At 41.3% G+C, this 26,124-nt stretch overlaps 1 protein-coding gene across 3 annotated transcripts in view; it reads right to left on the reverse strand.

The window, feature by feature from the left end:
• Positions 1-9,410, reverse strand: part of LOC146329215 (leucine-rich repeat and fibronectin type III domain-containing protein 1-like protein) — a 295,854-nt gene extending 286,444 nt beyond the window's left edge. For all 3 annotated transcript variants that reach the window (XM_084718151.1, XM_084718150.1, XM_084718149.1), the window contains exon 1: positions 8,460-9,410. The gene's annotated coding sequence lies outside the window, so the exon portion shown is untranslated. The remainder of the gene's footprint in view (positions 1-8,459) is intronic.
• Positions 9,411-26,124: the final 16,714 nt, after the last annotated feature.

Here is a 26,124-nt window from a genome sequence, read left to right on the forward strand (position 1 = left end):
TCTCTCCCTCACTCTTTCAGCAGCATCTCTCACCCGCTCTTCCCTGGTGAGGTGGGATTGCGCCACTGAACCAGCATCTGTTGCCATGCACATGCACAAACACACACACACACACACACACAGACGTACACAGACTGTGTGGACATTTAAACCCCTACTGTAGTGGGCAGCATGTCGCTGTGTGAGAACATCATGATGACATATTTTGGACATTAAAACTATAAAGCAGCGTGTTGCCATATCACAGACTTCACACCTCGAGCTTCATGGCAAAATATTCTCACCTTATGCTCCTCCTCCTTGTTTTCTCTCAGTTCTCTCGTCTTCTTCCCTCCTTCTTTCCCTCATTAGGCATCTCTTCCTATTTTTTTCTCCGCCTTCATCTCCTTTTCACCAACCCTTTCTCCTCTCTTTTTAGGGCTCTACACTCTTAGTAATAAGGGTCCCAAAAGGGTTCTTCCTGAAGGCCTGAGGTTCTACTCAGAATCACTGGCTTGTAAAGAACCCTTTCTTTTTAAACAAGGTTCTTTTCACTATGGGTCCCTTTAAGAACACTTTTCACCCATCTTTCCATCCATCATCTTTCCAAAAAAAAAAACAAAAAAAGTTCTTCAAGGATTTATGAAATTCTCAAAAAGTTATTTCGTCAGTGTTGTACCATAATATAAAAGGATTCTCAGTAGAACCCTTGGAATATAAATGGGTTCTTGGTAGAACTGCCTGAGTGGATCCTAGAAAAAAGCCTTGGAAAAGAAAAGGGTAGAACTATCTGGGTGGGTTCTAGATGAAGCCCTTGTGAGATAAAAAAAAAAAGGGTTCTAGGTAGAAACTCATGGATGTGTTCTTGTTAGCACTCTTAAAAGGTGGAAAGGTTCTGGATACATCATCCAGACAGTGTTCTGGATGGATGATTCTCTGTAGAACCTCTCTTAGGGCATTTTGGGTCAAACCTTTCACAGATTGTTTAGGTATAACCCTTTATGTTGAGTTTTACACAGAACCCCCTGGGTGTGTTCTAAAAGAAACCACTGGAATGTAAAAGGGTTCTTGGTAGAACCTTTAACAGAGGGCTTAGGGTTACCCTTTTGATGAGTTACTGGTACGAACCCCTGGGTGGGTTCTAGATAAAAGCTATGTAAGACAAAAAAGGGTTCCAGGTAGAAACCAATGGGTGGGTACCTGTTAGCACCCTTAAAACCCTGGAAAGGCTCTGGAAACAACCCCTAGACAGTGTTCTGGGTGGAACCATTACACCATAGAAGGGTTCTCTGTAGAACCTTTCACAGGATGTTCTGGGTGAAACACAACTTTCACAGATGGTTTAGGTATGACCCTGTATGTTGGGTGTCAGGTAGAACTCTCTGAAAAGAACTATCTTTATAAAGGTTCTGCCTGGGACCAAAAAGGGTTCTTCTATGGGGACAAGCCAAAAACACCTTTATGGTTCTAATTAGCACCTTGATTTGTAAGAGTGTATGCGTCTCCTTCTTTCCTCTTTCTCCTCTCCCTGCTTCACCCAAACACGGCATTTGTTCTTAATTGACCCGCCTTGTTGAATAAAGGTCAATCCCCCCCCAAAAGCCTCTAATGTTCCACTTCTTCTTCCCTCTTGTTACCTCAAGCCGTTCTCCTTTCTATCTTCCCCTCCCTTCTTCTCTCTTTTCTGCAGCCTGTCCTTCTTTGCATGTCTTCCATCACTGCAGCTTCACCCCCTTTTTTAGCTCTTGCAGATGTTACTGCAGCCATCCTATCTCTGTGTATCCTTCATTTTTTTTTAAATAAAAAACATATATGTTCACATATCTATACACCAGTGTGCGCATATATATACATTCCATTTATACTGAGTTAGAAACACCACTGCTACCTGCAGACCTATACATCACTTCCCCACAGAGATGAAACTGTATTTTCCTTCTCTCTCTGAAACTCATTGAGTTTCTCTGTGTGAGTTCCATTTTTTTTCCTGCTCTGTCTCTCTCGCCCATACAGACACATCAATCAATTAGACTTACACTCCTCCAGAATTTACACAGCTCCTCAGCCTCATTATTCAATCTGGCGCTGACAGCATGAAAGGTATTTTACATGGCGCCAAAAATAGAAGGCTTTATTGTTCAAAGTTAGTTCAAAAAGTTGCTTGGATCTTTGTTCTAGCTAATCAGACATTATGAGGAATCATGGTCACTGAAGAGTCCGAAATACACTGATAGTGCAGATCTATGCCACTTATGGCTTCTGTATTATGCTCCTTTCCGTCAGACTCAAGCCTTTGTCTTCCCTTCTTTGACTCAACACAGTTTAATACACTGTAAACATGCAAAAGTAGTGTATATTGTCAGCTGTTTGGGAACAAAGTGTTAAAGCACTCTCACTCTTTCACCATTACATGCCATCACCCATCAATCCCCCACTTCTGCTGCCTTAAATTAGGAGGCAGAAAAGCCACCTGAGTGCTTGGACAGCAGCATGCATGATTTTGACTGTTGTGTTCAAGATGAGCGGACAGATTTGACAGTGTTTTTTTTCCCCCCACTTTCTGGCCCCGGTTATCCTTCGAGTATGTGCTCTGAAACCTGTAGCCTCAGCCCTAGTAAGCCCGGAGGGATCATGAAGCACCACTTTCACGCCCTGTTTTCATACTGGAAATCAGGGTCAAATGAGTCTCTGGCCTTCCACTCTGATAGAAAATTCTGCCTTTCCTGCGCTCAGGAAGTGGTTGTACAGTAGACAGCATGAGTCTGTCTGTCCAGTTTATCCTTACTTGACCCATTCTGATATTTAGAGAAATGGTTCTACATTTTCGGGAAAGACGCTTTTTCCCTACTAATACAAAATCATTACTGGAACATAGTCGCAATGAAACTTTGTGGCATGTGGTGTTGTAGCGATCTACAAAGTAAAATTGCAGAGTGTCATCACCAGCATGTTATTTTAAACGCTGCCAGTTTGTTGTCCCAGTGTTTCCACCAGTTTTTGGAGACGTTTTAGCAAAGCTGTAACCATGTCGTTGTATAAAGTACGTTGGACATTTGGTGCAAGAAATATCACAAAATACCCATTACACTGCAGTGTTTCCATGTCAGAGCAGCATAACTCATAGTAACATTGTAACTAATGTTGCAGTAACATTGTTAAGCATCATAAATGATGCGTTACAATTGCAACATTGCAGGAACATACTGTGTTTGTAGGGTTAGCTTTCTTGCTGAAAGTTAGATGAAACAAAAGACACCACTCTCTCATCTCTAAATATAAGCCTAGTAGCTAGGGCTAGCAGTCAGTTAGCTTATCTTAGCTTAGCTTAGCACAAAGACTGGAAACAAGGGAAAACAAATAAGGTACTTTGTGGTGTTACAGGGGATTATGTGCCGAACTATTCTGCCTGAGAGCTGTGACTTTTTGACAACTAGCAGCCGAGACTTCAGGAAGTCATTGCATCCAGCCAAGAACTTGTTCAGCACCCAGGTCAAACCACAACGCTTCGGTTTTTGTTATTCTTGCCATGGTTGTAGGTGTTACAGGTGTTGCACAGTTGGTCAGGCATACACCAACTACATCACCTGCCACATTCTTAACTGGCCAATACTTAAACAGATACTGCAGTTATTATTCTATGGACAAGTTTGTCCTGCACAGCAGCAGCACAGAGTAGCAGAAGTCAGATTTCAAACATAATGCTGAAGGTTAATCACAGCCTGACACATGGTTGCTTGATGACTTGATTTGGCTGTACACACTGAAATGCACTGGAGGGGCAATTGCACAGAACCCTAGAATTACCACAAAATCTTTAGCTGGTGCTAATCTGTCAAAACTAAGGCTAATTTGGCTAAACCAAACTACGATTTACAACTGTCACATACTTACTGTTAAAGTTTCTTTACAACTCATCTGTGGACGTGAGCTACAGTTATTGAAGTTAGTGGATCTTTGATAGACCTGGCAATTTGAAACTTAATGAGTTAACCTGCTAATCATTTGTTTCATTCAAAGTAAAGGGAAGATCTAAAGCTCTGAGGATCAAAACTGTACAGATATTGAATCGTCGCTCATATTTCTTTTTTCTGTTACATGTCCAATGTAAACAGTAACAGTGGCGCTGTCACAAGGTTATTGACCAGTTGGAAAGCTTCCTCATCATGACGGCCCTTGATTTTATACATACGTAGGCTAATTAACAAACAAGATATAGCATGTCAATCAGTGCACTTTAGAGTTTCTGATAGGTGGATTTTATCACCTTCAAATAGTGCCATGCTGGCTGTTTCCTGTCTTCAGGCAAAACCAAGCTACCTGCCTCTGGTGTTATTAATTAATAAACTTCCCAAAATGTTGAACTATCCCCTTTAATGCCTATATAATCTGGCAGGCCTCTGGCTCTTACAGACATTTTACTTTAAACTGCTTGTCCACTGCTATAGGACTAATATGGTGATCATGTTGTAGCACTGCTCAATTGCAGCACAGTAATGACCAACAAAATTGCCACATGAACTTCAAGCAATCAACATCTTTCAAAATTGACTCATATGAATAAAGCTGATTTCAAAAAATAGAACAAAAAACAGTGGCTTTCCAATCATGAACACAAACAGCTTTTCCCACATGAATAAATATAATATTCAGAGGATTGTCATGGATTCTGCCTTCATAAATTGGGCTATCTACCATCATTAAACAGTTTATATGCAATTTTATGTCTCACCTTACTGCGACATCACCAAAAATGCTCAGAGCCATTGTTTTTGAAAACACTGCTGTTATTTATCATAATGTGTTTGCATGCACAGAAGTATCCAATTATTCTCAGGACGCTCAAGTATTCGGTTTCTGAGTTGCCTCATGTGAATGTTACATATGTTCATAAAATCCCCACTTGTTTTTTTATACCATGAGAGGACTAAAATAAAAGAAAGCTGAACCTAACAATGCCCCCCTGAGGCACTTTATCCAATTTTTTATTTTTTAACTCAGTTTCCATGGCAGTGTGAGGATATTCTATTTATCCAAGTATAGTGGTATTCATGAGCGGGATATGAAGATGCATGAGAGGTGCATTTCAAATAAGAGCTTGACCGGAATATGAGCCATAACTCAGAATCCTGTGCACGCTGGCATGCTCGCTGTGACAGAGATGTCAGTAACCGGGATGATTTATAGAATCAAGGCCCAGCTCATTACAGCACACTGCGGCGACATCAACTACTAATTATACACAAGCATGACTGAAATTTATTTTCATGTTGGTTTGGAGAAAAAAAAAAAAAAAAAGTCAGCCCGCAATCTTCTTTGGGCATATTTGCCATGTTTGAAGCACTAAGCTCAATCAAATCTTCTGTCCCCATTTGAGTTTCACTCGTTTTAAATGTCCTGGAGCAAATGGGGTCACCATCAAAGATACATGCTGACAGCAAGTGCTCTTTATGATTCCAGCATTTCCCCATTGCGATTCAGCATGTTAAAGGGACAGTTCAATCCATGATCAAAAATCCATACTTCTCCTCCGGCCTGTAGTGCTATTTATCCATCTAGATAGTTCTGGTGTGAGCTGAGGAGCGTTGGAGATACGAGCCATAGAGATGTCTGCTTTCTCTTAAGTGGCACTCAGCTTGTGGTGTTCAAAGTGCCAGAAAAACTCAACATCAATGTCTCTTTCCAAAAATCATGACCTGGTTGCTCAAGGTAATCCACACACCTTATTGTGAGCAGTTTCATGTAGGAACTATTTTCTCTACTAAACTACACCTTCCAACCATGTCACCATGCAGAGGACAGCCTTCATCAACTCAGGGAAGAGAGGCTGGTGACATCACAGGATATAAAAATTAATGGCGTCCACCTCGGCTGAGATGTAACCTCTCGTCCATGAGTAGATGCACACTTCCTTCTGTGTGGTGATATGGTTGATGGATGTAGTTCAAATAGTTCCTACATGATCTAGTGCAGAGTAATGATTAGTTGATTGGGTGTCAACTAGCAAATTATTTGCCGAATTTTTTGATAAGCGATGAATCGTTTTGAGTCTCTTTTAAGGAGAAAAAATAGCTTCTCAAATGAGAAAGTTTTCTGGTCTCTTTGGCACTCTGTGACAGTTAACTGAACATCTTTGAGTTGTGGACAAAATGAGACATTTTAGGATGTCAGCATGGGCTTTGGAAAACCCAAATTTTCCACAATTTTCTGACACACTATAAACCAAACAAACACATCAAGGAAACGATTGACAGACTAACCGATAATGAAAATAACCATAAGCTACAGCCCTGCATGAAACTGCTCGCAACAAGGTCTGTGGATTAGCTTGAGCAACTCAGTCGTTGCTGTTGAGTTTTTCAAATGTGTTTTTTGGCAGTTTAGTTTAAGCACCACAAACCAAGTGCCATCCAGTTCCATTATCTTCAAGAGCAGGGAGACATCACTACTAGAGACTGACATTTTTTCGTGGGATTCAATTTCACTGTTGATCACAGGACAGAGATGGGACAGGCAAAAAAAAAAAAGTCAACAGGATCAGGCAGAAGTTGGAATCATAATAACAACATGTTTTTTTGCAGGTACTTGACTGTGTATTGATGGGAAAAGGATGAGATGGGAGTCATTCTTCTGGGATTGGGGTGGGACAGGAGTGAAAATTCATGCCCTCTACGACCAATATCTCCAAAACTTGGTGACTCGCACCAAAACTATCCAGATGAGAGGTTTTCAAAATGGGAGGCAGGCCTCCCCGGTGGGGTCCAAACAGTTTCAGGATAGGCTCACAGTGAGTGGAAGTGAAAAATTATCATATTCATTGTGACAGTTAACAAAACAAGATCACATAGGATAACTTGAATGTGTGTGATTTGGTTAAAGAGATAGTTCAGAGGCACAGTATTAGAGAATTTGACTGTTTTCCCACTTTCAGATACTAATAAATGTCTTGGGACTGACCTTTTTACAGTCTTTGGTGTTGTCTGAATTGATGTAAAACAGCTATTTAGGCTGTATTGGCTCAATTATTGAGTGTCTATAGCATCAAATAACATAATCATGATCTAGATGGACAAACAGCACTACAAGTAAGAGGAAACGTGGTTTTGGGGGGTTAACTGACCCTTTAACAGTCCACTGTGATTGCATGCATTGATACTGCGATCTAAAATGCATTAACTTCTCACTAAAAATTGAAAATCTTTCAGGGCTCTGCCTCGACGGTGTTCCAAGCCACACTCAAACATGGTGCGTCAATACAAGCGAGCAGGCAAGAAAAGATTGAAATATCGACACAAGGCTTCAGCTAAGCCTCAGATATACAAGACAAGAAACAGGGAAAAAAAGCAGCCAAGGACTTCCTCCAAACCTCATTTAATCTCTCATGTGTGTTTACATGTGTTTTATGGTGGCTTAGAGACATTGCAAAATCCCATCAAAATGCAAATGGGGCAGTTAGGGATGGGGAAATTTAGCAGGTAAGGAGGAGCTGATGAGCTGACACGGCAAACTAAACAGTTGGCTGTGTGTGTGTGTGTGTGTGCAGCTTTATGTGGTTCCCCCCTCTCTTCTCTCTCTCTCTCTTTCTGTCTCCATGGTGCAGCAACGACCATTACGCAGCAACCCACTGGATAATGCCATACAGTGGCTTCAGTACAGCACATACAGAGTATTCTACACTTGGCCTCCAGCATGCTATTGTTGGAGCTTTCTTAAGGGATTGCTTCAACGCCAGCTGCCAACACCTGCTCTCTCTATCTATTTTCTCGTTCCTCCTCCAAGCATCTTCTTGGCCAGTTCCCCCCCCCCTCCCAATCTATCTCATTCCATTACCGTCCTCCCCTACTTTCTCCACTCACCTTTTCCAGCAGTCCTCCCACTCTCACCTGCCATTATCCCCTCTCTATCACCCAGGCCATCTCCTCTCTGCTCCTTCTCTGTATTCCATCCTCTCCTCTGCCCCCCCCCCCAACAACTCCTATCAAGTCCCTCCTGTCTCACTGCTCCCCCCTCAAATTAAATGCATTGCATTCTTCTCCTCTTCTCTTCAGTTTTTCTTCCATACCCACCCATCCATTCTTCCTTTAACTCTCCAGACTCCTTTTTTTGCCTATTCTCCTCTCATCTTACCCCCATCTCATCTCCTCATCTTATTCAGACCATCTTCACATGCTTGACACCCTCCCCTCAGCATCTCTCCTCCTGGCTTTAATCTAGAGAAAGGATATCACCATTTCCAAATCGTATGGGAGAGAAAACACCAGCGCCATTATCTCCCCATCTGCCTCCTCTCCTCTCTCTGTCTCTCTCTCTCTCTCTCTTTCAGTGGACTCAACTCGGCTCTTCTAAAATTACAAATCACAAACATTGCGGCACAAATCAGCAGAGAAGACGCGGAAAGCAGGAGGTGATGGAGGGAGGAGAAGAGGGAGGAAATTGTGCGATAATCGGACAGATGAGAAAAGTAGATAAGGAGACTGTCATACCTGCGCGTCTCCCTCTCCTCCTCCTCCTCTCCTTTAGGTTAGATAGAGGCGATTTCTCCTCCGGTTATCTCCCCGAATCTTGTCAACTCCACTCGGCAAAGAATGTGCCAAATAATCCTCCTCTTGGTCAAAGCAAATTAAAAAAACATATCCACTTTTAGGCTATTTTGTGCGTTTTTCTCTGGGGTCTTGCGCCGCGCAAGGCTGGCCACGCTGCGGGGCTCCTGGTGGGGCAAAGCGAGGCGTTTCAATTTAGTTCCCGTTGAGTTTGCATGGAAAGCCCGGTGCGGGTACGCGGCCGGTGGCAGCCTGTAACCTACAGCAATCCGGTGTCCGCCGCTGATCCGCTGGGACGGAGCTGTGAGCGCGGAAGAAATGCCGTTAAAGCGGCGCACCGCCGCGTTGCGCACTCATTTGGTCTCCACATGAGCTCCACATAAGGGTCGGTCTTTCAAAACAGCCAAGGGTTAACAATCGCTGTACAATCCAGTGTGTGGTTAAAGAGTGGAGGAGAAGCTGAGCAGGGAGAGTCCGTGCACTCAGTGGAAACCGGGCACGGTCGTCGGTTTTAGACTACTCCGCCGGTAAGCTCCCCTTATAGGTGCTCTTCTTCGCTCCTCCACACAGCAGCTGTCATGCCTGCACCCAACATCACATTTCACTCATCCACAGCTCTTTTGCATTTGATCTGCACTTGGTTACAGAATGATAATCCTCTCCTTTTGCTGGTCGGTGAGTGATGATCCGCCTCAAGGTGAGAAATCAAATAGTGCAAAAGAAATAGCAGAGGAGCTTGGTTGAATTCCCCTCCTTCCCAGCCACAGAAGTGACTTTGTCCTGACCTCTCTCTTCTCTCCGCGTCGGCCCCTCCAAGGAGAGAGACGCCGGACAAACAGCGCCCGGTGGATGGCAGCCGATAGACAGACGGACAGACAGAGGCGTTATGGTCGGGGGGGGGGGCGAGGATCAGACAGAGAAAATAATTATTTTTTAAAAAAAAATCCCGCCGGGAAAGCAGTCTCAAACCATGCTCCCTTTCTCTCCCCCTGTCATTAAAGAGCGCTCCGATCCGCCGCGGCGAGCATCTCCGTCCCCTCCTGCAGTTACTTTCACACTGTGCGGCGGTTTGTCCCGGGAGGCGATCCGCCTACCAGCTCCTCTCTCCGTTCTGCCTCCTTCCCCCTCAGTCCGTGTCCCGCTCCGTCTATTGACAAGTCCCTGCTCCGGGATTACAAGCTGCTAATAACGGATGGAGACGTTATGACGACTGTGCGTGATGCCATCGCCGGGGCGTTTGCCTGGGAGAAGTAAGATGATAGAGTTTGGGGGTCTGTCGGGAGACACAGCAGACAATGGCACGGTCAGAGGTTCTCAAAGTGAGGGGCGCGGACCTCAAAGCGGCTGTTGGAATATGCAAGTTAAATTCACTATTCAATTTCATGATTTTACTATTATTACAATAAGAAATTATAGATTTACTGCCAAAAGATCATTAAATTACCATGATATGTCTTCAGAGATCAAGGAAATATGCTAAACTGAAAAACTTTTCTGGCAGTGTCCTTTGAAATTTCCATATCGTCCCTAATTTGTTATTAACCATTTCATGTTAAGCAGATTTCAAATTAATGCAGAATGTTCACCAAATAAGTTAGTGTTTGTTAAGGAGTCATAACAAATCATTAATGATCTTTTAGAAGGAGTAGATGTTTATGATGGTTAAATTGAGCAATTTGTTCATGGAGTTTGGCAGGCAGAAGGAAATCAGTGGCTGACCAACAACTCCAGTGTGTATTTTCAGAGCAGGGGGCTTTTATTTTCAGGGTAACAGGCTTAGCTTTACAGTGACAAATTTAACTGAGGGGAGAAGATGGAGGATTGCAAGTCACTTCAACCATAGCTTGTATATTTAATAGGATTTCAAGCTATTTAATATTGTCTATGGCTTCAACTCACTATTTGGACTGTAGCACTTATTTAGACTTACTTATAACTTTTCAGGTATTAATGCACACAGGAGTGGGAATTTCTTTTTAAAATAATGTCTTTGCATATGCTGGAATGCAACACAATGAAAGTTTTTTATTGTAATATCTCTATTGAGATGAAGACATAAACAATATAATCATATTCATAAACATTTGAGCAAACATCTTGGGTATAAATATACCCAAAATCTCATAAAAACACACAACGTATATTGTCTGGTTGATGAAACATGATAAAGTTGTGTTATCATGCCATGGCCTCTTCATGCCTCTGACTGGTTAAAGAGTTAATAATTCCCTGTGTTTTTTTATTACAGAGGTGTAGTACTTGTACTTTAAGTCACATAAAAAAATTTCAGTCTAAATCGGGTTGGAGCTGTTTCACCTTAAATACACCCTGACTTTGGGTGCCCTGGTGCCCCACCATATGCTGCCGGTGCTTTTTTTTTTTTCCTTTTTCCACCACTGCCCCTCAAAGGCCACATTCAGAGAGAATCAAGCACACTGGCGAAAACACCAGTATTCTCATTCATTTTGAATGGGGGTAGTCCGTTTGGGCTGTGACAGTAGGGGATGCAGTAGATGCTGGAAAAAAAAAAAAAAAAAAACAGAAGTGTGCAGCAGAGAAAGTTAAAACAGAGTCAACTTCTGGGGAAACACAACCCGAAGTCACACTGCAGTGGAGGAAAGCTCGCCGCCGATCAGACTCTCTCTACAGTCAGCCTGAAATATCACTGAAAATCGGTGCTATCCAGGCGGAGTTCCTGATGATACTCTACAGTTGTGTTCTTGCTTGGTTTATTTTGTGTACCCAACTCCAGTGTCTGGGCCTGGATGCAGATAATGCTACAAAATAACAACACAAAGCAGCTTCCTTTGATTTGTATGAAAGATATTTATAGAGAGAGCACACAGCTGTGTGCTATTAAGGTACAAACTGAATGAGGAGAGAGAGCAGTAATAGTGAAGCGATTCAGATAAATAAAACATTGTTTTGTGCGCAAACACAAGTTAGCATCCTGATATGCAAATATTCCACCAAAACAAGTTTCCCTCTACACTATTTTGCACTGAAGCATCAAGGGCTTAGACCTGCCCAAGACAATTGTGACTGAGTTAGAAAAATACAAACAAGGCAGGACCCCCAACCCCACCCCCCACCCCCCCAAATAGCAGAGTGATAACATGTGGAGCCAGACCTTTCTCCAGCACTGACACAGCGTTGTGCAGAGACATCTAGCCATGAGAAAGTAGAATGTGTTTACAGTCTTTATGCTAAGCTAAACTAACCATCTACTGGTGGTAGATTGGCATTTAATGGACAGATATGCGGGTGGTATCAATCTTCTCATCTTAAATGTCAAACTATTCATTTAAAATAAGGATAAACCATGATCAGTTGAAGGGCTGCCTCTTAAAAACACCCACAGAGCGAGTTTTAGTTCTTTTTATTTGTGTAATATGTGATTGATTATTTTCATGTTATAATTATGGACTGGCGGCATGTCAGCAGTTGTCACCATTTTGCTGCCAAGTTCCCTGTTTTGACACACTTTCATAATTTGTGATGCCATGCGATCTGTCACTGGAAAAACAAAATAATCATACTGATACAACTAGGGCCACTAGGTGGTAGAGATGAACAGTTGGGTTCTAGCAACTGGTGAATAAAACTAACAGCAATTAACATGAAATGAGTGTAACATTTGACATAGACCTTTCTGTTTAGGGGTTCCGGATACAGATACAGAGGTATTTGACTTCCTCTTTGACAGATAACTGAACCATCTGATGGTGATGTTAGTCAGTGGCTGGAGTGATGCATGCTACCATCAGAAATGGGTGAAACAGCCAACACAGGAGGCAGATTAGTGTGCTCATTTTACAGATTCTGCAGGATTTCATGGATTATTCAGTGAGAGTGTTCCACAATTATCTGATTAACAAGAGATGGGATGAATTTGATGGTGCACTGCTGGAACAACACAAAATAATAGTTCAGGGTTGTTGGTGGTGGTGGTGTTGGTGGGGCCGGGAGGGCAGGGGATAATAAAGAGATAAAGGGAATAACAGAGGAAGGCAGAAATAAACGGACAAACAGATTAAGAGAGTGGTCAGAGATCAGACAGCAGCCAGGAAAATGAAAACTCTGACGTTCTGCTCCATGTTCTTCAACCTCAATCAAAATAGAAACACCTCTAGGCTATCCAGGCTAAAGGTCGGCGTAATAAAAGACAAATAAATAAATATGTGTGCATGTGTGAGGGAGATGGATGGAGGGAGGGAGCGAGAGACAAATCCAAGGCATGGAGGTTCTGGAAGTTTATTTTGGGAAACAACAAGTATAAAAGTCACTTCTGGTGGCATTTGAAGGCGTAACGTGACAAGAGTTTAATAAGCCTGCAGCAGCATTTCTTTAACTATTGGTCAGAACAAGAAATGGGACAGAGTCTTGATTCTGACGGGGTTCTATCCACAGTAGCAATGTTTTAATTAGAAAAATTATCGCTGATCTGAGGAATCCTGTTGTGTTAAGTGCGGTAAAAATATTTTGGTGCATATGAACCAAACTTTTTTGTTGCATTTTGTTTTACAGTGCAATAATAAGACATAACAAGCTGTACTTTGTATCAGTAAAATAACAGAATATGTTCATTATATGACAGTATTAGGCACTTTATTAGACCCCTTTTTAACTTTATTAGCGGTTAATTAGGGACACATTACAACAGAACTGTATTGTTTCCCCACTATTAGACCCTTATTAGACTTTATTGGAGGGTAATTAGGGACAGAACTGTACTGTAAACTAATGTGAAATCACATTAAGCTCTAATTTAATACAAACTATGGCTTGTTAAATCTTATTACTATACTGTAAAGTGAAGTGACCCAACTTTTTCTCGTACAAATTCAGTCAAGGTATTGAGTTCAACAGACAGAGCAGTGTTGACTCAGCAAATCTTCACTGTCCTCAGAAATGCCCTCAAGACCGCATGCAAGGCATAATTTGCCCAACATTCAAACATGATCGTGATCAAATTTCACATTCAACCATTTAGGAACCAGCACCTTTATTTCGCACTTGTGTACACAGCCCTGAAACGCTAAAGCACAGGTTTCGTCAGCCAGACGGTACTAGAGCTTCATTCAGTCAAGCCAAGCCTTTTACAGCATCTGTCCAATCCGAATTCTGACAAAGAAGAAGACAAATATGGAGAGAATAACACAATCCTGACGCAAACCGGCAACACATTCATCCTTAAATAGATGGTAGGCCTACATGATGGCAGACTACCAGACCAGTGTGACTAATAAACCCTGAAGGAAAATGTTGAGAAAATACAGACTCAGTGTACACTGAACTAGCGGACAGGTTGTGATCACACTGCTCCCTAAGGAGAGGTGAGGGGGCACTTGGCATGCACGAGTCAAAGATGTTTACATCTTCTAATTCAACTTGATTTGTACTTTTTACCTCCCCATAAAAAATACATTCAGTGAATAAGCAAGAAATCTAAAGACATTCACCAAGCAGCAATTCCAACAAAGTTGGGGGAAAAAAACATTTTCAAACTAATAAACTGTACTGTTATATTGTAAATATACACTCATACTAAATTTGATGGCTGCAACATGTTAAAAAATGGGATGGGGGGCATGTTTACCACTGTGTTACATCATCTATTCTTTAAAAACCCTCAGCAAGTGTTTGGGAACTGATGACACTACTTGTTGGAAGTTCTTTCCCATTCTTGCTTGCTATACGACTGCAGGTGCTCCACAGTCTCTGTTGTTGTATTTTGTGCTTCATAATGCACCACACACTTCCAATGGCAGGCACAGTCTTGACTGCAGGCAGGCCAGTTTAGTACCCGAACTCTTTCACAACAAAGCCACGCTGCTGTAACACATGCGTAATGTGGCTTGGCATTGTCTTGCTAAAACAAGCAGTGACGTCCCTGAAGAAGGCAATGTGTGGATGGAATCATAAATTGTTGCTCCAAAACCTGTAAAACATTCTTTGTTTCCATTCGCCTAAATGTGAAGATTTGCTCGTTTTGCCCTGTTTCACATGATAATAAATGAAATTTATTTGGCTACTGGACTGTTGGTTGGACAACACTATCGATGTTGAAATGTCATCTTGAAAATTGTAATCAGCATCTTTCATGATTATGTGATATTTTATATACTAAACTAATACTTGATTTATCATAACAATAACAAACAGACTAAAGGTGGGGTTGGTGACATTGCAGAAATCACAAGGGTAAGCTAGAAATTGAAGGTATCCATCTGAAAGTATCATCCCGTTTTCAGGATTCCCTCCAAAGTGGTTTCCCTAGAACCCATGAACACACACTGCCTGACTACTGCTGGAGTCCACAAGAGAGCAGTGGGGAGAAGAGCACAGCATGTCATCATCTCTGACTGTATCCAACAACCACATGTCTCATGCACATGAAAGAAAACATCTCAGATTATCACTTGGATACTGTTACACATAGCTGTAGCGCAACAATTTTAGTTCCTTTGTCACTGGCTTCCAAATCAACCCTTTTGAACATTTTCTAATCTTCCACTGCTACAATTGTTTAGATTGTGGTACAAAAACAGCTTAATTTAGATTATTGCAATTGTGGTTATGCTCATAAGAGAACAGCACAGCCTTTGGTAGGAAATTAAAACAAACATCAGTCTCCCATATCATAGTCACATGTTGGACCTAACCATGTCCACCCTACACTCTTAGAAGGAAAGGTTCCAAAAATTTTTGTTCCTGAAGGGCTGCAGCTCTTCTCAAGAACCCCTTTTTTAAAGTGAGGGTTTGTCAACAGTTCTTTGTAAGACTAAGGGTTCCATCAAGATCCCTGTTTATCTGAAGAACTCTTGAAAAGTCAAGTGAATTGAGTGGAAGTTTTGAAAGAAAGCTTTTATCAAGGATTGTTCAAATCATTCGTCAAGGGTTCTTTCTACCACAGTATGAAGGGGTTCTCGATAGAACCCCTTGGGCAGGTCCTAGATGAAACCCTTGGAAAAAATAATGGTTCTCAGTAAAGCAACCTGGGTTAGCCCTTGGTGAAACCCTTGGAATACATAAGGGTTCTTGGTAGAACCCCCTGAGTGAGTTCTAGATGAAACCATTTGAATATAAAAGGGTTCTCGATAGAGCCCCCTGGGTGGGTTCTAGATGAAACCCTTTGAAAACATAAGGGTTCTCAGTTAAGCAACCTGGGTGGGTTCTAGGTGATGCCTTTGTAATATAATACGGGTTCTTGGTAGAACCCCTGGGCTGGTTCTAGGTGAAACCCATGGAATACATAAAGGTTCCGTGGAGAACCTGCTGGATGGGTTCTTCTTAACACGCTAAGAAATTAGATGGATAGACCCCCCACAGAGGGTTCTGAATCGAAGCATGACACCATAGAAGGGCTCTCTTTAGAACCTGTCATAGGGGGGTTCTGGCTGAAACCTTTCACAGATTGCTATAAAACTCTTTCTGTTGAATTCTAGGTAGAACTCTCAGAAATGGTTCCAAGTGAAACCTAAAACTTATAAAGGGTTAGAGTGAAACAATTCCAATACAAACAAACAAAAACACATTAACAACAACACTGAATTCATGCTTCTTGCTGCTTTCTGATTTAATTTGATAATTTTCCTACTTCATTTTGTATATTAATTGTGTATTTTGTTGCTGCTCTGGGGTGAAGTTTTGCTCCTGTCATTTCGGTACAGTGTGTGTTGACATTGCTGTGGCAACAGGCTGTGTTTCATAACAATAAAGTGTCTGTGAAGTTGAGAGGGAGAGACAGAGAAGACAATGAGAGGGCACAAGAGATAAAGACAGAGCGAGAAGGAGAGAAAATATAACAGAGGGAGGGAGAGGAGGATAAAGAGAGAAGGAAGACCCTCCAGCCGATTCAGCACCATGGACAGTGCTGCAGCGGGATTCAGCAGCACAAGGCCGGAACAAGCTTTATCCTCCGAGAGAAAAGCCAAAATCTCTTCTCAACATGCTCTGATCTCACTCTAACTCTCTTGCTCCCTTACACACACACTTATGTCACGTCCATGTATTTCCTGCTACTTTCTTTCCTACACACACGCTCGTCATCGCCTCTCTCATAACTGTCTCCCCCCTGCCTGCCGTCCTCCCAAACCCTCCACAGTTTGTTTCTTATCATTTCTCTGCGTGACTGCTCTCTTTGTGGATCAACATCAGAAAATAGTTGACAATAAATCAAGCATGTGTGTGTGTGTGTGTGTGGGTGTGTGTGTGCGCACGTCACTCAGCCTGTTAAGCCTTTATTTTTTTCTATTTTCCAAATATGGAGAGGATGCATGAGTAAAAGAAGAGTTCAAAGGGACATTCTCTACTAAAAATGAATGAGTGACATATAAACAGGACAGTGTGTTTGAATTGAAATGGACTGCAGATATAAAGGAGGTAAATGCCATTAACATCTAGTAATCAGCAGCCGACATTTGGCAATTATTTAACCCGTTCTCATCCCAACTCCCCAAGTACCGATGTGTTGTCACGCCCTATCTACGTTCATCTCCTATAGGCATCTGGACACGGCACACCAGGCCATCCATTCAAATCAATATTAACCCACTCATGATGCTATAAGATACTGTGAGCATCCAACCTATTCTCATCCCAGCTCGTCAGTTACAGATGTTGCTTTGTCATACCCCTCAGCGTCTCATACTGATGCACAAGGTACCCTTTAGCGGTTGTATGAGATGCTGCCAGAAGGCCTTTTTAAAACATGATTAACATTGTGAACCGGTCACTGTTTGGGTAGGTTTAAAGGAGCAATATGTTGCACTTGTGCATGCAAAAATCAGTACAGCAGTCCAAATAGTGAGCTGCAGTCACAGACTGTATATTAAATAAGTTGAATCTCTGTTTAAGATACGATCTATGGTTGAAGTGAGTTGTTTCTCCCTGGATTCACCGGTTGATTCCACCAAGCACGGTGCATCTGCACCATGGCTCTTATCCGTCCTCTGCACGGCTGCAAGCCCCACCAGCAGTGTTTCGGAGGGGTTTCAGCACTGGAGCGTTGTGCCTGCCTGATTATGTCTACTTGTTCAGATTTTGTTGAGTAGGTCCTCATTCCTTGCTCTTTGTGCTTCTACCATGGATAAGCAGGGTATGTGGTTAAATAGTTCGTTGTTATTTTGAAAATTAACTGAATTCTCCCCACCTTTCCCATGTCTGACTTCCCGCCCGTTCGCTCTGCTCTGTGCTAACTGACAAGGCATCTGTCAAAATTAGACTCAACATGTATCTGAAGCGGACCGGAGAGCAGAACCGCTTCTGGGATGCGCTGAGGCACTGCTGGAAGCACAAGCATTGCATAGACTGGCTGCGATCGGCTCTGGCTGATGTGACGCATCCACAATGTGATGCAGCCACGCCTGGTGGAATTTAGCCATCACGCTAGCTGCAGGAGCACTGCAGGAGTGCAGGTCTGGCACATATTTGACAATAACAAGTGATAACGAGACCAACACTGCATATTGAGTTGTTTATAACTGTCAGTTGTCTGTCAATGTCAACTGAATCCCTTTATCCTGGAAAGAAAAGCTCACTGCTCTGAAAATACACACTCTAGATTTTGTGTTCAGTGACTGTCTGTCTCACTACCTGCCAGGCTCCATAGACATATTGCTCATTTTGACTGTTATCTGTGCCTTCTACAAGATTATTAATGCTTTTTTACAAATCATGAATAGACACTTACTCATTCTGCTTTAATTTGAACTCTAGTTAACATTAAATGGGCAAACAAAAACAGTGACTCCTGCTGAGAATAGGAATTTCAAGAGGGAACACACCTATAATATTATCAGAGAAGTGAGTATTTCAACTTGATGTTTCCTTAAACTCTGATGACATATCGTGGTCATTTCATAATTTATTACAATAAATATAGCACAGATTTCTTTTGGTCCTAAAATAAGTATATTATATATGTATGTTACATGACATCACTAAAGCGAATATTCTCACCTGGGTGCAAAGAGACAGAAAGAAGAAACTAAGATAAGAATGACAAAAAAGAGATATAAAAAAACATGGTGTGAGACAGACAGAAAAAGGGACCATACTATCATCAGTCAATCTGTTAAAAATCGTTAGAGTTCAAATTATTGCTGAATGTTCACTGAATAAGTGTGTTTATGAGCATTAAGAAGTCATTAATAATCTCTTAGAAGGCGCAGATGTTCATAACAGTTAAATTGAGCCCTATGTTAATGGAGTCTTGCAGGCAGTCACTGAACTCAGATTCTAGTGAGTGTATTTTCAGAGCAGTGGGCTTTTGCTTTCAGGATAACAGGCTAAACTTAATTTGACAAGTAACAGTTATAAACAGCTGAACCTTTTTTTATATACACCATTCATGGCTACAACTCTGTATTTTGACTGCAGCACTCATGTTTGAACACTCAGCTGCTACGTATTTCTCCTTTAAGTGAAGAATCTGTAACATTCACATGGAACTGCCAGGTCTAACAAAATGAATCACACAGCAGCTCTTATATATATTGTTAGCTGTGCACTGCTGGAGAAATCAAAGCTTGAGCAATACATTTATAGTTCCTGTAACCCCTGCTGTTTTATGGGACAAGCTATACTTACTGGTGACAATATGGGCAAAAAAGGTAAGAAATCACTTCAACTTCCATGTTGCCAACAATATCTGTTAGATCTGCAAAAGCACCTAATGAAAGTTGCTGTGATTGTTTTGTCAGATAATTTAAATAGTGTTTTACATGCAGAAATTTGGTTGCGTTTTCTCACTTTGTGGCATTTTTTCTCAACGCTGAGCATGTGTTAATGAAGATTTCTTCATTTCTTTTTCTTTATTTAGTTGAGTTTTGTTTAATTGCATTTTATAGATTGCCTTTAGTCCTATGTCCCTGTTGTCATGTCCACCGTTGCAGAGACAACTGACAAAACTTTTTTTTGCAATTCACTCTCTAATAATCTGAGTTGTACAGACTACTTTAAGGTTTTAATCTTGGTGTCTGTGCCTGCCAGGCACACGCACACATTTTTGTCAAAGTGACAATCAGACATCAGCACCCTGTCCCCTTTTCTACAGCCTATCTGCCCTTGTCAGTAAAATATTGGCCAACCAGTCAATGAACCAATCAATCAATCAGCTGATCATGAGATCAGTGCCTCAGGCTGACAGACGATCCATCGTCCGAATCAAGTAATGGATTGGCATTGATTAGTTAATGCTGCAGGTAAGTGCTTAATTAAGAAACCTACAAGACTGTTTCACAGAGAGGATTAGTGGTGAATATTGGAACAGAGGCCTGTTCATTGACTTTGCTGGTGAAGTGCACACTTGTCTTTATTATTGTCTATGGAGATTTATGCCACAACACACTCCCTTTTATATGCAGAGTGGACTTTAAACAGAGTTTACAAACTGAATGATATTGTTCTATCTATCTAAACAATCTTAGTGTACATAAAACAGTTTCTGAAAGTCAATTTTAGACAGACCGCAGGTATCAATCAGTCCGTCTTGTCTGACTGATTGATACCGGTGGCAACGCTAAACCCAGTCAGGGGGTTATTTTGTCTTACGCGAATTCAGTTTTTCTATCTTTCTTTCTCAGTGGAATAACATTTGAACCAACAAGATCAAAACAAATATCACTTCAATCTGATAGACATACCGTCTCACAGCACCTTCTATTTTGAAACAGCGCTGATGGATGGTATCGTCTGATTGTTTTTTACCATCTCCTCACCACGTTCACGTCTTGCTCTCCATGCCATATCTCACCCGATGCAATTGTGTCCTACATCAGTGAAATACAGAACAAAGGCAGCTAACCGGTGACTGAGAACACATCCATCAGCTTCCACGTGGGAAGTGCCGTGTTGGTTTATGAAGAAATAGAAGTATAATGGATTGACCCACCACTTCACCCAGCCCTCTCTCCAGCAGTGCCCCATGCGGTATGAAATTTAGGTCAGACCAAATTGGAAGAAAGCTCCCGCAAAAAGAAAAAAAAGAAAAGAGTGCCAGCTGCCCAAAGGCGAACCACCACACCTCCGATCTGTAAATTACAGAATGATATTTGGTCTCTCACGGTTTCAGGCAAGTGTGAGCTTCATGTGATCACTGAGTGGTACACTGAGTCATTTAGGAGAGCAGCACCTGGAAAAAAGACCCAGATGCATTTGAATGGAAACAAGGCTCTTGTTTTGTTTCATTTATGTAACTACATGAAAAGTGAATGACTTTTTATAATAACAAGTATAATCTCAATGCTGCTCTGTTAAACTGATATTATAATAGAACATGAAAATATGCTTGGGTCCATAATGGTGTAATTTTTATCATGAGAGGGTGTACATGTAGGCTTTGTGCAGACATTCATGTACCCCCAGTTTGATGTGACTGTGCAGATTCGTCCATGCGGTCACAACAGATACCGATCTACTGGGCATGTGTGAAACGTGTCCTCCAGAAAGTAGTATAAAGAAAACTAATAGGTATGCATGGTGTCTAGCTGGGGTGCCCAGATGTCTCTGTTTTCCATGTACAGTGCCCATTTTTGGTGGCTGAAGAAGACTGGACAGGAACGAGGAAAAGGAGACGGAGGAGGAAGGGTGAAGACTGATGATTACAAAACCTGACAATTATTTATTTGAAAGCAGAAAAGCATGCCACACTGACTAAGTTACCCAAAATACCCACTTTTATCATTCAGCCTGCACCTTTGTTTATTATAGTACAACAGTTAACATGGTCAAAATACAGGAAACTATAATTGTCCCCCTTTTTAATTTTACAGATAACACTGCATATTTTAATGACATACAGAGGAAACCTTTAATAATGATCACAGCTACAGTGATTAACAGCTTTGGAAAGGAGCATCCCTATACAAATGCAACTCTAAAACTAGTGAAAAATTGCTTTATATTCATGTAATGAATATACGAATGTCAGTAATCTGTATGAGGAAAAAAAGAAAAACAAAACAGACATGATCACTGTAAGAGGTTTCCACTTGTAAAGTGGAAATTTCCCTGGTTTTCATTTCAGAAATCTAGTCACCTTTTCTTTTTTTTTTTTTCCATTTTATGCACCACTGTACCGCCAAAACGAATCCTGTGTAGACAGTGGAGGACTGAAGCCTCTGCTGTGCTGTTAACATACTGCTTTTACAACAGTGTGGACATTTTGTTAGCTTGACGCAAGGGATGTAGGTGGAGTGAAGCAAATTTAGTGTCCTCCAAAGGAGAGGACGTCCAAAGTTGTCATATTTATATCTTGCATCATTTTTGCTGGCTAGCTAGCCAGAAAATAGCCTACTTAAAGGGGGAGGGTGTTTGACCACTGCTGCTTCACCGTGTTGCCCAGACTTCTAAGCTAGGTGCTTAACTAGCTCTCAATAGTCAGTAAATACTCTCTAACCATATTCTTGCTGCTTGTGAAATCATAATGTCGTTTCCTTTTTTTTTTACGTGTTAAGTACAGAGAATGAGACATGTGGATGTGGCTTTGGAGTTGTTTAGATCATGCCTTTGACCAAAATTAACTGAGCTAAGGTGAAAAGTAGTATAGTAATTTGTAAATGATTAAATTAAACAAGTAAGAAATTTCCTTTTTTCAGTTCCAAGAGACATTTAAAAAAAAAATCTATACAGAAGCAACAAAGTAAAACCAGCTCTCAGGGAACCTGTTTATTTCCACGAGAGAATCAAAGTGAGGGAAAGAGACACAGAGATGTTATGGCATTGTCCTTCAGAGTAGCAAGGTTACTGTTTAATGGAGCCAACACGAATGCCTCTCCTGACACATCCAGCCCACCATGGCCATCTATTAGTACGGGGACAGACAGACAGAGAGAGACAGAGAGAAAAGGACAAACCGAGACAGAGCATCATAGACCGGCACAGAGAAAGACTGCCAAATCATGGCCTTCTATCGCCATACTGATGCAGAGAGGGAGATGGAGGGGCAGTGCACTGACAGAGAGAGAGGTAGAGACCCTGACACCACCACAGCATGGTCATCCATTACTCCTGTGAGTAGAGAGAGGGATGAAACGGAAGCATACGCAATAAGAGAAAGTACAGTAATAGTCATATGTGAGGGGAGGCATCAGGTTTTATGCCACCCCAAAGTTAAAGATGGGGGTGCAACGTCAAAACAGGAAGAAACAAAATGGCCACAGACTAATAAATTTCATTGAGGTTTGAAAGGACCACAAATAAAGTCAAGCATACGCTGCATTATTCTGTGTTTGTTGCTCTTTTGTCTTACCAGCTGAGCACACCAAGCGCTTTAATTAACTGATAAACAAGCACAAAGCGCCATGAATTAAAACACTTCTGACTGTTAACGGTGTTAGTACAGTAACTTGTGGCTCTACCATCTGAATGATCCAGCTTTGTGTGGAAATATGTCAAAATATCAAACGATGAGGATGCAAAGTGTGTGATGCGCTCTAAAAGGGGGGTCTAATGCGCTGGACTGAGGTGTGTTGCAGCATTTGGAATCTCAGCCAAAACTCTGAGTGAAAGGCCAAAACGTTCAAGAACACTGGATTTAAATTTTATCCAAAACACTTCTGGGTTGAATATTGGCAGAGATGGCAGCATATGATGGCTTTACCCTCAACAGATGGCTGTGGCGAAAAGGAAATGCATCAGAAATCTCACACCAAGTGAGTGAGAGCTTTGCTTTTTAACTTTGAGTGTTCACTGACTTTATCTGGCCGGGTATACCCGCCACTGCGGCACGCAAGAAGAGAGCCTTCTGCTGGAGTCGCAGCAGCGGTCTCTGAACGGGAACAGAATATGTTATCTGTCTCAGCTCAGTAGAATAACTTTGAAAACACAAAATAACTTACTATACTAAATTTTGTTTGTTTATTAGAAGAAGAATTGTAAAATATTACTTCCATGAGGTAGGGCTGGGCGGTATGACAAAATTTTCATATAACTTTTTTTTTTTTTAACTCATATCGGTTTCACGGTATTTGACAGTATTTTTTTTTCTCCATGCAACAGTGTTCTTACCCACATTTTCTCCTAATGAGAAAAGAATTACTGCAGTTGATTGGCTTTCGATAGACCATCAGACCGTTTTTTGTTTTTTTTTTCATGTCCAGACACAGATAAAAGCATGACCCTTTCAAAGTATGGTTATCATCGCATGGCAGGGACGACTATATGATTAAACTTCCCCAAAAACACTAGTCGGCACCAGAAATAATAGTAGTTTAAAATATTTATCAATATTTCATTCACGCACGATGCCAGTTATCTGTTGTCTCTAAGATTTTATGCCACTAGCACTGCTAGGCAAGGCAAGGCAATTTTATTTATATAGCACCATTCATACACAAGGCAATTCAAGGTGCTTTACAGAACTTGAAAATGCATTAAAATAGAAACATTAAAGGAACATTAAAATTGTGTTTGAGATACTTAAAAACAAAAGCTAAAAGCAGGACAATAAATAGTTTAAAACATTACAGAAAATGCATTTAAAGAAAGAAGCAAACATACAACAAAAGCGTCAGTAGACAAATCTAAAAACAATAGCTACAGATTATCCTAAAAATATGTAACGTATCCACTTCACTGGTAGGCTGCAGTAAACAGTAATGTTTTAAGACCTGATTTAAATAAACCGACAGTTTCAGCTGACCGCAGGTGTTCTGGAAGTTTGTTCCACAGGTGAGGAGCACAGAAACTAAAGGCTGCTTCACCTTGTTTGGTTCTGATCCTGGGAACACTGAGTAAACCTGTTCCAGATGATCTGAGGGGTCTTGGTGCTTCATAACGTATAAGCAAATCAGAGATATATTTAGGCCCGAGACCATTTAGTGCTTTGTAAACTAGTAACACGAATTTAAAGTCTATCCTTTGACACACAGGAAGCCAGTGCAGTGATTTAAGCACTGGTGTAATGTGCTCCGCTCTCTTGGTGTTGGTGAGGATTCTGGCAGCAGCGTTCTGGACGAGCTGCAGTTGTCTGATTGATTTTTTACTCAGACCTGTGAAGACACCGTTACAATTGTCCAGCCTGCTGAAAATGAAAGCATGAACAAGTTTTTCTGTATCTTCCCTAGACAGAAATCCTTTAATTCTTGCTATGTTTTTAAGGTGGTAGTAGGCTGATTTAGTAATTGTCTTTATTTACTATTATTACTGTTGAAATTTAGGTCTGAGTCCAGAATGACACCAAGATTTCTGGCTTGATATTTAGTGTCATGGATTCAAGGTCAGCACTCACTTTTGATCTTTGTTCTTTAGGGCCAAAAACAACTATCTCAGTTTTGTCTGTGTTTAGTTGTAGGAAATTCTGGCACATCCATGTATTGATTTCATCAATGCACTTATTTAACAGATGTAGGGGACGGTAGTCATCTGGTGACACTGTTATATAAAGTTGTGTGTCATCTGCATAAGTATGGTAGGAGATGTTGTGATATTCCATAATCTGAGCAAGAGGGAGCATATAGATGTTGAACAGAAGAGGCCCAAGAATTGACCCTTGAGGAACTCCACGTCATTTTTGTTCACACAGATTTATAATTGCCAAGAGACACAAAGAAATCCCTGTCTTGTAAATAAGATTTAAACCAATTTAGCACAGTGCCAGAAAGTCCCACCCACTTTTCTAGTCTGTCGACTAGACGTTAGCCACACTGTGTGTCAGGCTGGCAGCTAACGTTAGCTCTGGGTCCTTTACCTGCAGACACTGTGACCCTCTTCGGTCTGAAAAGGTGAAGTGTTTAGGGAGTTGTTGTCATGTTTTGTACATTAATGTGTAAGGTTACAAACCTTGCACAGCGCAAAGTAGTGTACATTTCAGCTGCATTTAAAGTATGATTTGGCGATTGTAGACTGTGATTAACATCTTCAAATGGCTCAACACACACAGTAATTTTTTCGGCCAGTGTTTAACATTATAAATTAATAAATTCTGCTAAATTTTAACTGCTTCATGAGTGTTTTCTTAGTGGTAGACTACTAGTCTAAATAGACAGGGAAATTAGTCTCCAGGAACATGCCTAGGGCACACGCTGAAGCAAGCACGCCTGTGGTGTCGGTGTTCAGCAGTGAAATGGGTCCCCACTGAAACACTTTCCCATTGCGCACGTTCCAGACATTGTTTGGGCTATTCACCGGTATGGCGGTATATGAAAAATTCATATCATAACAAAAATAAAGAGCAGTTTTCGGTACGAACCAGTATACCACACAGGCCTACCATGAGGCTGTTCACACAGAGTGACCGATCAGGCTGAACTTGGCATCTCATCCTCACAGCCGTAGCAAAGTTTAAGCTGCATGTGGCATGCACAGTTTATATTATGTTCATTATAATGTTAATTAATGTTGAAATGGCACACTTTTATTGGAGAGAAGGCAAACATCTATGTGGACAATAACTCCAAAACTCTGCAACTCACATCAAAACTATCTAGATGGACAGGCTAGGGCAAAAACACATATTTTTGATTTTAGGGTGAGCTGTACCTTTAAAACCAAGTGCATTTCCTGGGTTATGTTGACAAGGTGTGCTTCTGTTCCCGGGACAGAAGATGTCTCATTTTGGGGAATAACATCAATCTCTACTCCTCACCGCATCTCATCTCATCTA

The sequence above is a fragment of the Lutjanus erythropterus genome, chromosome 4 (genome assembly GCF_056507025.1).
Source record: "Lutjanus erythropterus isolate fLutEry1 chromosome 4, fLutEry1.hap2, whole genome shotgun sequence".
NCBI classification, from domain to species: Eukaryota; Metazoa; Chordata; class Actinopteri; order Lutjaniformes; family Lutjanidae; genus Lutjanus; species Lutjanus erythropterus.